General features: G+C 33.9%; 1 pseudogene; it reads right to left on the bottom strand.

The window, feature by feature from the left end:
• Positions 1 to 2,764: 2,764 nt before the first annotated feature.
• Positions 2,765 to 9,089, bottom strand: LOC130242797 (uncharacterized; annotated as a pseudogene).
• Between the last annotated feature and the right edge of the window lie 1,970 nt (positions 9,090 to 11,059).

Below are 11,059 nucleotides of genomic sequence, written 5' to 3'. Positions count from 1 at the left end.
TGTACCTTATCTTTCTTTTTAAATTCAGGGTGTATTTATTCTTTTACCTACATTACACTTTCCTTTAACATCTTTAAATCACAAACCTAAAAATCTTAAAATATTACATACTGGGAAAAGCACTGAAACCATAAATACTTTAAAACAACTAAGATTTTTTTAAATAAGCAATTACAAAATGATAAACATTTTTATAAAAAAAAAAAATCAATCTCAGTAAAAAAATGAGTTCTTGATCCTTATGGTACCTATTAACACTATTCATATCTAATAATAATAATAATAATAATAATTTTATTCATATTAAAATATTCAGTTCTTAATCTTAGAAAACCCACAGAAAATTATATTATTATTTATTATTGTTAATAATATAATATAATAATAATAATAATAATAATAATAATAATAGTTAATGTTAAATGTTAAAAAAAATTATTGTGTCCTTACAGTACCCATTTAATTTTAATTTTTTTCCATCCTTAGGAGATCAGCAGCAAAACCCAGACTGATACCTTCCCTATTCTCGTGTTTGATTGACTACAAGGTTTCCTAGTGAGATTACAAAATACTGTCATTTTCCTCCCTATTTTAGGTTTATATTAAACTTAAATTGTATGTGGGGCTCTTATTTTGAAGCAGGAGATGCAGCAAAGTCCCATTAAACAAAGCAAGCCAGCGGATCAGATTGTTTCGATGCATGCTTAGCAACGACTGCAAGAGCCATCCGTTTACAGCTCAACAGATTGCAAATGCAGGATATACAGACTGTAAACTTATTCATCTCCTACTTCAAAGAGTCAGATCAAAGAGTTTAGTGGCTAATTCAGTCAAAAGTTGAGTTGTCACAAAAATGTACAATTTTAAAAAGGAGGCGTGGCACCCAAACCCACCCCTAACCAAACCTTTATTGGGGATAAGCAAATCGTACTAAATTGTATGAATGAGATCATATACTAACTTCATACGATTTAGCCACTAAATCAAAAAGTTAAGAATACTGCTTATCATTCTCATTGTGAAATTTGTCAAATATGTTTTATGAGGCAACAAACAATATTGCTGAGTGTAAGTTTAATGCATGTTTAAGCATCGTGTCATATATGGCTCATGCCGTATTATGTCGTTTTTTCTAAAGTAAAATAATAGCAATACACTTTATTAAACATGATTGATATTAATTCCTGGCTGTGTTACATTTACATTACTGTATTTAAAATAGTATTTTAAGCTTTAAGTTTATTCATAATTTGTCTAATCTTTTATTTTACCTACAACACAACTCGGGAATAAAATAGGTTATTCCTGTGACTTAAATAACATATAGTAGCTCGATCCCTCATTGTATGAAAAATAGAACCTCCACCACTAAATTAAAGGATTTAAGGCATCTACTCTTGTCATGCTAGTATGTGAGAGAAAAAGCACTGAGAGCGCACATTAGACCAGAGCTCAAAATTTCCATGATGGTTCCAAATTTAGTCAATAAGCACCAAGGTCAATGTGAACCTTCTGATTCTGGGAAGTATTTAATGGGATAAAAACTGAGCACAGAATTGTTAACTTACCTAAGCCACATAACTACTATGTGGATATCAGAGAACAATTGAACTTAATGAATCAATGCAGTAAATGGCAGATGTATGTATACGAGTATTTATTTTATTTATGCATGTCCACAGCAAACCAACCAAATGATATCAAATAGTGGTGCAACGGATCACAAATCTCACGGTTTGGATAACATTACAGTTTGAGTCACGGATCAGCCAAAAAGTTCCACTGGAGACAATTTTGATTTGCTTTCTATGTATTATGAAAACTATCATGCTTGAAACTTTGATTTTAACAAACAGAACTAAAAACCTGAAATTTTAATTAAAAATAACAAAAATAACCAGCTGAATAAAAATATATTGTAAAATATTCAATACTGTGGAAAAGGATCTCCGCTACTGTTGCTGATAATGCTAAATTTAGAAATCTAACTTATAATTATTTGTTCAACACATCATATTTATTTTTGTCTCATTTTCAATTAACGATTCAGTAACTCACTCAAAAAAAATGTATGTTTCACTAGTAGATGTATCATTTTTTAAGAATCATTCAGTGGCACATTTTTGTTGGCTGGTTCTCGCCACCTATTGGTTAAATAATGTAATTGCTAAAACTCATTTTTGAGCGTTAAGTAAAGGCATATGTAAAGGATTCAACTGTGATTTTAACTTTGGTTTGTAACTAACTGAAACTAACTGCTAAAAATTAAATCTCTTCCTCGATCAAACCCAGATTTGAATGCAGCGCAATTCAAGAATGAATAAACAAAATTCATCTAAACAAATCACGATTCATCTATAATTTATGTTGAGTGGGTATTTGAATTGATATCCTGATCTTTTAATAATTAATTGTGAAGCTATACACTGAATGGATTTGTGCAGACTAAACAAGTAGTGACAGAAAACGCCATTAATAACCTAATAAAACATTTAGGCTAGGTGCCGCCACAACTTCTGTCATCATTGTAATTTGCAGGAAGGCCACATATGTGATAGCTATATTTGAATGATGTAGGAGCTGGACTAATCTACAGGTAAAAATATTTTTTAAAAAACAAGTTATTAATCAGCTAGTCACATACTCTCCAAACCGTGGGTCATTATCCATACAGATCAAGGATCAACTGTGATCCGTTACACCCCTAATATCAACCAAATCACACTAATAATTAAAATAATCAAAAAGTAAACTTGTGTTCCCTCTAGAGAGGAAGCGCCACATGGTCTCTCAGCCTCTCACCGCTGTCGTCTCTGTCCAGAAGTTCACTGTTGACTCTCTCTGGACTGTGGAGATCAGCTGTGCTCTCAGGTTGTCAAATGCTCGTACTCTCTTACTGGGACATATTTTCTTCAGCTGGTTCTGATAGCTCGTCGTGTCCTTTCGGATCTGCTCACATTAGGGTCATCCAGACTGTTGTTCTCTTCCATGGGATGTTCAGCAGATGTTTCTGTGCATCCTGGGATTCCACCAGCCGCTTCCCTGCTGTCATCCAGAGTGGCCTGGAAGTTTTGTTTTGCTACGATCCCTGTGTAATATTTAATTAGAGTCTAATTAATTGTTGGATTAATCTGTGTGTAATGGTTTTTAAAGTCTCTGTGAATTAAACGTGCAAAGTTATTTTGCTAGTGCACTTTGTTATTCTGTAGGTGAACAATTAATCTGTGCAAGTTAATCCACTAAAACAAAATGTTTCCAGTCAAAGTCACAACATTTGCTTCCATGTATGTAGTGACGGTCCTTCTCTTTCGACGTCAGTTTTACGGCTTCATTCGCAATATTCTTAACCACGCCCCTCTTACCTTCAAGTTTGCTATGTGGGAATGGTCTGAAAGGGGTCTGGATGCAGACCTGGTGCAGTGCAATCTGTGCTGCATCCAATGCCTTTTTAATGGGCTCACCTAACCCCACCCCTAACCCTAACAGTGACGTCACTCGCTCAATTGAGTGCATTGTGTCTGACATTGCGTTGCTGAGTGATGCAGTCTCAGCTTGCATCATAAAGGCTGCATCCAGATACTATTAAATGAATTCCAATTGAAATTAAATATTGGGCAAGGGATTGGGAAGTACTTTTCTCAGCAACTTCATCTTTAAGTTAGACTGACCTGAGATTTGTTCCTGAGATCTTCCTTGTTCTTCACTGTCTGGTCTGTCCACAAACTCTGCACTGTCGAATGGTGTTTTTTAATCATCTTCTGGGTTCTTGGTGGGTGGTGTCTTTCGTTTTCTTCGGGTCTGTCCTTTTCTTGACTACTAACATCCTCTATCACTGCACACAGTCATAAGATGGTCCATATTATTAGACTTTTTAAAATGAAAATTGTCACATTTACTCGCCCTTTACTTATTCCAACATGTTTCTTTGTTCTGTTGAATAAAAAACGATTTTTTGAGGGAAAGCTGGAAACCTGTAAACACAGACTTTCGTATAATAATAATTACAATTTCTTACATTTATATAGCACTTTTCTGGACACTCAAAGCACTTTAAACATTTTGGGGGAATCTTCTCATCCACCACCAGTGTGACCAGCTAGCTGGATTATGCAACAGCAGCCATACTGCACCAGACCCGCACACCTGCTGATTGGTGGAGAGGAGACAGAGTGATGAAGCCAATTATGATATGGGGAGGGTTAGGAGGCCATGATGGGCCAGTGGGCAAATTTGGCCAGCATGCCGGGGTTAAACCCCTACTCTTTTCGAAGAACATCCTGAGATATTTAATGACCTCACTGAGCAGTATAGAGTCCCCATCAATATACTGGGTGTTAGGACCCACACAGACCTTAGGTTGAGTACCCCCTCACTAACACCACTTCCGAAAGAACCTAGCTTTCCCATGTGTCTCCCATCCAGGTACTGACCAGCCGCAGCCCTGTTTGGATTCAGTGGGTGACCATGAGAGAGTTACAGCTGTTAGTTAGAGTATAGTATTGTTTTCCTACTATAGATGTCAATGGTTACAGGTTTTCAGCATTCTTTCAAGTGAAGAAAGAAACACAAAGATTTGGAACCCACTGAGAGTGAGTACATTTTTCATTTTCAGGTGAACTATCCCTTTAATAAGTCAGTATTTATTAGATAAAAACTGTAAAATAAAGTAACATTTTTAAATAATGTTTTTAATTAACCAAGTTTTCTATTTTTAATATCTTAAAATGTAATTTATTTTGTGAAGCTGAGCTGAGTTAAAAAAACTAAATTTATGTACATTATGATCACTATTAAAACTGTAAAAAATCTCTTCAACAATAGATTTAGAAAAATCTGAAAGTGCAGCACCATGCTAAGCACTTGTTATATGCAAATATATTTTATATGAAACCTTATATATAAAACTAAAATTTTATATATAAAATAAAGATGTTATTTTATATAAAACAATATAGATGGTGTGAAGAGAATTTAAACAATGTCCTGCTGGCCAAAATCAACAGAAAACGGCAAGCTCCTTTGAACTTTGTGGCATTTGCTTGACTGTTAAATTCAGCAACTGAGTCTGAATTTCTTCAATTTCCAAAAGTCTGCTCAAAGCAGCATCTGCCTGTTTTTCTATACAACATAGGTCATGAAAATTCAACTTTTTAGGGAAATGGCAGGGAATTTGACATTTGGCTTAGGGTGGGAACCCTGTTTACTGAATAAAACTTTTAGTTAAGTACTCATCTGCACTTAGTGTTGAGGCTTGTCCTGCACAATGCGACTCTTTTGAAAATGCTAATATGGGGAAAATATGAGGAAAGTTGTGGGTTGTTGTTTTTTTTTGGGGCTACTTTTTATAAGAGCTGCAGCCACCAAAATGTTTCTTTAAAATGAAAACTGAATGGTTTCTTAATGGGTATTGTTGATCCCGAAATGGATAACTGGCAACCCAAATACCGCTGCAAGTGAGGAAATAAAAGCGTCTGATGGCACGTTAAATATGAAATGAGCAGATCATCAGTTACACTCATATCTGAGAAAATACTTAGTAGTGTTTTGGTGTGCAGTAAACAAGTATACTGTATTTACAAAGTATGCATTACAAAATATTAGAGAAATATGATATACATTTTCCTTTGTGAGAATCCAGCAACAGACTTAAATTGAACAAAGGGGGACAAAAGGGCTTCTTTTAATTCCTTTTGAGTTGGTCTTTAGGCTTTTTTAAATAAAATAATTGCATGAATTAAATAAATTATCCTTCATATGAAAGTTTTTTAAAAAAGCCTCTGGAATTCAAACCACTTATGGAACATTTCTGATTGTGCTGCATACCTGATTCTTATTCCTTTGTTGATTTGAGCCCTTGGTCCTGTCTCTGTCGATGTCAGTACTCTCCATACTCATACTCTCTATATAAGACACAACAAAGATTATATTAGATCAGCAGACATGTTTACAAACAATAGCAGAATGAGGAACAGATGGATCTGTCGCTTACCTGCTGAGTTACCATAATGCTCCTGTAATGCTTTGTGATGTCTGTTGACAAGAATGTGTCAGTGATGAAGAGTACAAGATAAAAGTTTAAGAACGACATGTTTTTGAATGGCATCAAACTGCTTATTCAAACATTGTTACCTGTGAGTGCTGTTCTCAGCTCTAATCTTTTGTACTTGTCACTCTCTGAAAGGACATTGAATTTATTATATTTATGGAATTTAGACTATGATTAGAAGGCTGTTTAAAAGTGTTTCTGTCAGCTTTTTAAATTACAAAAATCTGTTATATCCACCAATCAGAATGTAAAAAAAAAGGGGGGGGGGGGGGGGGTGGTTGAGTTGTTTTATGCAGCTAAAATTAATTTGAATAGCTAAGCTATTTTTAATAAATCTGTATACCTCTGCTGTCTTCTGTTGATGCTCTTTCAGGTAATCTGCTGTCTGTTTAAACATGAAATTAAAATTTTTAAATATATACACGGTGCGTTCGTGTAATATATAATAGTGCATAAAAATATATATTTTGAACAAATATGTATAATAACCCGAGTTGCTGGTCTCAATGGATCTCTCTTCAGAAACATCTTAGAAAAGAAAGTTGTGTGAAAATAATAGTCAAAAATCTATCTTTTTTTGATAATAAATCGGACAGCATAAATAGTTAGATAAATGAAAACAATAGAAACATTTACCTGTAAGTTCTACAGAGTTCGGTTTTGGAATTGTTTTGGAAAGATCTAAAAATTAATTAAACACATTATTATACACATAGACTACATATATATTTATAGCATATTATAGCTTAATATAGCATATTAAGAGCAATAAAATAACAAACATACCAGCTGTTTCTGGAGCTTTACATTCTGTAAATAGAAGACAACAGTCATGTATTTTAACAACTATTTTAATAATATTAATTTATGTACAATTAATAATCAGAAATCACTTACCTGCACTTGGAACTGTTGGATGTACAGCCTCCAGAATCATCTCAGGTACTAGACTAATTTCTAAGTTAAAAAAAAAACACCTGAGGTCAAAAACCATCAACCTGTTGCACAACTCACTTTCTTTCTGATTCTCACATCCACCTTTATTTTTTACATAAGGGGTGCACCCATGTCAATTTATTGTGTATTAAACCTTCTTCCAGTGTCATTCCATTCCAGCGATTTTACATACAGTTGAATTATTAGCGCCCTTTGAATTTTTTTTCCTTTTTAAATGTTTTCCAAATGATGTTTAATAGAGCAAGGAAATTTTCACAGTATGCCTGATAATATTTTTATATTTGGAGAAAGTCTTATTTGTTTTATTTCGGCTAGAATAAAAGCAGTTTTGAATTTCTTGAAAAACATTTTAAGGTCAAAATTATTAGCCCCTTTAGGCTATAGTTTTTTCGATAGTCTACAGAACAAACCATGGTTATACAATAACTTGCCTAATTACCCTAACCTGCCTAGTTAACCTAATTACCTAGTTAAGCCTTTAAATGTCACTTTAAGCTGTATAGAAGTGTCTTGAAAAATATATAGTCAAATATTATTTACGGTCATCATGGCAAAGATAAAATAAATCAGTTATTAGAGATGAGTTATTAAAACTATTATGTTTAGAAATGTGTTAAAAATTTTCTCTCCCTTAAATAGAAATTGGGGAAAAAAACAAAAAGGGGGCTGATAATTCAGGGGTGCTAATAACCCTGACTTCAACTGTATTTATGAAATTGTATTTTTTATACGTATATATGAAGTGGTATATCTTACATATTGATTTTAATAGTTGCCTATTTACATATTTATACTCATTTAGGTTTACTCAGATTAGAGTCACTCAGTTAGGCTGCTTGACGTCCTGCACTTTACTCATCACTACAAATGAATTGGAAATCTTTCATTTTCATTCAGCTTAGTCCCTTTATTAACCAGGGGTCGCCACAATGGAATGAACCGCCAACTTATCCAGCATATGTTTCACACAGCAGATGCCCTTCCAGCTGCATCCCAGTACTGGGAAACACACATACACTCTTGCATTCACACAAATACACCACAGCCAATTTAGTTTATTCAATATACCACGTGTCTTTGGACTGTGGGGGAAAATCGGAGCACCAGGAGGAAACCCACGTTAACACGGGGAGAACATGTAAAGATTAAAGAGATTGCTTACAGCTGTTAGAAAACAAACTTAACACCTACAGTACTATCAGAACGAATGACTCTTGGTCATATTTATGATAATCTTCATCGGTACAGGTTAGGATTAGTGTAATAATCCCTGACTGAATCGACTTGAACAAACCTGAGAGCTGTGTTGGTTCAGCTTGGTCCAGAGTCTGATTCATTTCAAAGGCATCTGAGGAGAGAATGTACAAATAGGGGAAGACAAAACTTAGTTTAGCAGTGAGAGATGTTACTTTAAAAGAAACATTAATACAATCTTGAGGCACTTAAAAAATAACTACATGTTATCACAATATTTTGTTATCTTATTTTTGCATATTAACTATAAATTACAATATATATTTTTTATTCCCCCATTTCAACTGGGTTTATAATTGTAATAGTATATTAGCAACTTTTCCCAACACTGAAGGCAGGACAACAAACATGCTCACCCTTAAGGAAATGTATCAAATCTTCACCCCCATCTAGAAAAATCAGACAAATAAAGAAATCATCTTATATTAATTTTTCATTTATTGTTCTATTGTTAAAAAACTATACTGAGATTACAGTATTGTTTAAAACTTTACAAAATAGCATGTGGTTTACCTCTCATAGCTGCTGAAAACACAGCATTTATAAAGACTAGAAGAGTCAGGGAGCTGCTGATGCTGAGCCAGAATGGAGAACGACTGGGAAAATTGTAACATTTTCCAAAGGTCAACATAAATGAAACATGCACACATTTAATATTGTTGAGCTGTGCCTCTCATCGTTCAATATCATTATTTTACACCAGCCATCATAAAACAACCCTACATATTTGAACACTATAACACAGATCTTGAATTTAATGGTGGAAAATGCTGACTAAACACCTTGACAAAACTAAGGCAAAATAGAGTAGTATGGTAACTTACAGCTTCATCCTGAGGGGTTGATGTCCTTCTGAGGGGTTCATGTGGCATTTGCGGCTTTATATGCTTGATCTGGACAATGGGATCAAAGGTGAGCAGTTAAGGGACACTGGAGATGAGGCCTTAGAAACCAGCATAGACTCACGGTCTGAATGGCAGGTGTGTTTTCTAATAATAAAGGGGATGCATGGCTGAATTTCCCCCATGGCATTTCCTTCCTTCACAGAGGATTTTGGTTGTACCATTGTCACAAATCCATTAAAGGCTTTTCTTGTCTATTCAGCTTTTACAATCCACATAAGGAGGGGGGGGGGGGGGGGGGGGGGGTAGTAAGCATGCGATCAGAATTAATTTTAAAGTGGAAAAAACTCATGATATATATTTATATCAAGTAAAGATTATTCAAATACTAATAGTCAAGCACACATCAATGATTTCAATCACAATTTTAAGGTGTACTGTAAACATTTGCTGTCCAGGGACTATTATTTGTTATAAGCAGCTAAATTAAAAATGTTAACATAAACCTTGAGAGATAGTTCTCCCAGAGATAAAATTATGGCATTGTTTACTCACTCAAATCTGTTTTGAGTTTCTTTCTTTTTCTTGTACACAAAATAAGTTATTTTGAAAAACGTTGGAAACCTGTAACCATTAACCATCACATAATTCATTTTCCTACTCTGCAAGTTAGTCGTTACAGGTTTTAAAGTACTATTTGGTATTCAACAGTGAAAACTGTTTTGAGCAGCTCCATCATAGAAGGGCAAGTAAATATAAATTTTGGGGGTGAGCTAGGCCTTTAACAAGGAATAATGTTAAAACATTGACCAAATAATAATTTGTGGTGGTTGTGTGTGTGATGGAGAGATTCAAAAAAAAAAAAACTTACCTGTATTCAACCTATACAGCAAAACATGAAAATATATCATTGTAATAAATGTAAAAATCGTAATTTGTTTAAAAGCATGATTCAAGTTTCAAATGGAAACAATCTCTTATATGACCACTAGATGGCAGAAAAAGCCCGCGAAAGGTCTAACCTACGTGAGCTCTGAAACCTGCTACGCCACAGACGTGCAGAACTCTGTTCTCCAAATGAACACTTGTAATGCGAAAAAAAAAACATCTGAAAACATCATTTGTCCGTCTCATTGTATTGTTTTAGTCATTTCTATGTTTAAGCAAACGTATTGTCCGTTTAAAACTAAAACTAGCTTACGTAGTAAACATTGTATTCGCTTTCCACAATCCTGACGAGTTTGACAAATTTAGCAATAATTTTGGAATTTGACATTAAAAAAATAGCTGTCACGCTGCATATGTTTAATAAGATATTAAACCTAGCTTTCAACGGGAACCAAATATTTCTTTTCGTTTATTTAATTACATTAAAATGTGACGTAACCTGTCTAACTACTTGCGACGTTTACAGTTATTAGGCTGCACCAAACGAACAGCTGAATAAAGCAGGGGCATGAATCTGTATTCTTTAATGTATTTTCTCTTGGAAATTATTTATAAAAAGAAAAAAGTCTAAGGTATCTATTGCAAACTTTGAACGAATATACAATACAATATTTAGACTAAACTTGACCGTAACACAGGCAGAGAACAAATGAGTTCAGCCTCCACTACAGAAGAGATTATTTCACTAATAGACAAGACCAAAACAAAAAGCTGATGTTTAGGAAACACAAAAGAATATTAGGCTAATAAAAGATTTAGTTTTTCTAGTCAAGACGGTTTGGGAGTAACAGTTTGTAAAATATTGTTTGTTCCTAAATTAGCCAACCAAAAAGAACAAACAAAAAATATTAAATAATAACAGTAAAACATGCAATGCTAAATTAATATTTCACCTGTTTAATTGATTTAATCGTTGGGATAGAAAGATGTATGTGTTTTCACTGAACAGTCACCTCTCAAATGAAAATTACAAAAATTCTTCATAGTATCAAACAAATGTCTGAAACTTTAA

This window comes from Danio aesculapii, chromosome 16, assembly GCF_903798145.1.
Source record: "Danio aesculapii chromosome 16, fDanAes4.1, whole genome shotgun sequence".
NCBI lineage: Eukaryota > Metazoa > Chordata > Actinopteri > Cypriniformes > Danionidae > Danio > Danio aesculapii.
The sequence above is the reverse complement of the archived record's forward strand: the minus strand, read 5'-3'. Positions and strand labels throughout refer to the sequence as shown.